This window comes from Ailuropoda melanoleuca, chromosome 9, assembly GCF_002007445.2.
Source record: "Ailuropoda melanoleuca isolate Jingjing chromosome 9, ASM200744v2, whole genome shotgun sequence".
In the NCBI taxonomy this organism is placed as follows: Eukaryota; Metazoa; Chordata; class Mammalia; order Carnivora; family Ursidae; genus Ailuropoda; species Ailuropoda melanoleuca.
This window is the reverse complement of record NC_048226.1, coordinates 55,539,448-55,542,112: the sequence shown is the minus strand read 5'-3', so window position 1 is coordinate 55,542,112 and position 2,665 is coordinate 55,539,448.

Genomic DNA, 2,665 nt, shown 5'->3' with positions numbered 1-2,665 from the left:
AGAGTCTCAGCAGGGTTCTGGCAGTGAAGGAAGTAGCCTCTCTCTGTTATTTCTAGCACCACAGCTCTTCTCCCTGGCAAGATGGTCCACCGTGGGAGTCAAAGGGAGAATCTAAACCCCCAGTGCATCCAACAGAAACACCCACGATTGTACTTTTGCTGGCAAAGAAAGGAACTACTCTTAAACTTACCTTTTCTGAGTAGGACAGACCAGAAATTAGATATAATTTGTATAGTTTTGGTACTTACACCCTTTTTTTCTTTTTGCTACTTACACTCTTAAAACGCAATTATCCACTCTAATTTCTTGGAGGAAAACACATCCAAATGTAAGAAATTTTTCTATTCTACAAAATAAATAAATGAACATAATTCACGCTTCTATGTCTATCTCCCTGACAAGACTGTGGGCCCATTTAGATCAGGAACAATGTCTTATTCAGTGGGTACTAGTACCCACCACAATGCCCTGCACATAGTAGGGACCTGGTAAAAGATGGTTGAATAAATAAATAACATATGTTGGTAAACAACCATCACTTACTTTTTTATTAATTTATCAGTGACTAAACCTATTTATAAATAGATGAACTTGGGGCGCCTGGGTGGCTCAGCCATTGAGCGTCTGCCTTCAGCTCAGGTCATGATCCCGGGATCCTGGGATCGTGCCCCGTATCAAGCTCCCTGCTCAGCAGGAAGCCTGTTTCTCCCTCTCCCACTCCCCTTGCTTGTGCTCCCTCTCTCGCTGTCTCCCTTTGTCAAATAAATAAACAAAATTTTCAAAAATAAGAAATAAGGGGCGCCTGGGTGGCACAGCGGTTAAGCGTCTGCCTTCGGCTCAGGGCGTGATCCCGGCGTTATGGGATCGAGCCCCACGTCAGGCTCCTCTGCTGTGAGCCTGCTTCTTCCTCTCCCACTCCCCCTGCTTGTGTTCCCTCTCTCGCTGGCTGTCTCTATCTCTGTCAAATAAATAAATAAAATCGTTAAAAAAACAAAAAAACAAAAATAAGAAATAAAAATAAATAGATGAACTTGTTCAAAAATATTAAACAAGCACCTATTATGTTTCTGACACGGTGTTAGTTCTGGGGATAAAAACATGGAATAGATACATTAAAAGAAAATAAGTCCTAGAGATCTAATGCACAGTATAGTGAATGCAGCAAACAATATTGTTTCATAATTATACAACTTACAAAGAGGTTAGATCTTAATTATTCCCACCATAAAAAAGAAATAACAACTGTGTGAAATGATAGATGTGCAAATTATCACTACAGTGGCAATCATATCACAATACGTAAATTATCAAACTAACATGTTTTACACCCTAAATTTACACAGTGTTATATGTCAAATACATTTTAATAAAATTACTTTAAAATTAAAAATACATGAAATAGAGCTGCAGTCTGCCAGGTGTGAAAGAGGCAAAGACAAAGAACTGTATTATAAGGTGGGCAGTGCTATGAACAAAACACATTAGAGCAGAGTTGAAAAACCCTCAGTTGTGCCCAGCAAAGAGAGATGGTCAAAGAAGGATTCAGAGAGGAGGCTACATTTGTGTTGGTTATTAAAGGACATAGAGTTAGAGCAAGGCGTTTAATGGAAATGAAGAAAGTGTGAGCAAGACAAAAGGTAGACAAGAACAGAGCTTGCTTAAGGAATGGCAAGGATGTGTGGAGAGACCAGAATATGGTGGGGCCAGCCAGTGAGCAGCAGGAAATGGTCCTGGAAAGGGGGCCAAGGCCAAGAGCACTAAGGTCTTGAATGCAGGAGCTCTTGAATGCTTGGGCTCTACTCTTTTGGCTGCATAATCCCCATCAAGGTGTGTGGCCAGAAAAGAACACCACTGTATCTTGGGAGATGATTAGTACAGTGGTGAGGCAGCTGGACTGAAGGAAAGAAAGCTGGGGGGTTATGGCTGAACTGGGACAATGCGTACAAAGAAGGGTCCCTGCTTCCAGAGACTCTCATAGTGCACACACCATTTCCAGATTTGTGGATCTGTGTGTGAATGGGCGAGCTCAGGTATTTATTCAATGTCCCATTCATCCAATCCCTACTACATCTCATAAAGCCAACCTTAAAATGAACTTTTCTATGCAGAAAGGCAAACACACGACATTTGACAGTTAAAATCCTAGCATCTCCTTAGGCACACACTTAATAAAGATTTTGTCCTTATTTGCTCCAACCTAAATGTTGGCATCTATGTGACACCATAAACTGAATTATCCCGTTTATGAGAAAAGAGATTAGCATCATGGGGCAGAGTGTGACATTCTTCAACCATTTGCCAGCACTCTGAAATGCCTGATGTCATATGGAGGTGAGGACATGGTACAATTTGCTCCTCGTCCTCTTTGCTGAGCTTGTGGGCAGAAATGCCATTTGGAGAGTTTATATGTTTGACCAAGGAAAATAAATGCTTGCTTTTGGATGGAAAGCAAACTTTACCGTTCATATTATAAAGTACATTGTAAATTACCACAACTCTGTGATTTACAAGCACAGAGTGACACCCAGTTTATCTGATTCCTTCCATTTTCTGCCACATTATTCAATTTATAAAAAATAAAACAAATTATAAAAACATTATAAGACCAAGATACACTAGAGATTCCTTTTTGTAATCCCTAAAAGCCAAAATGGTCAGCGTTGTT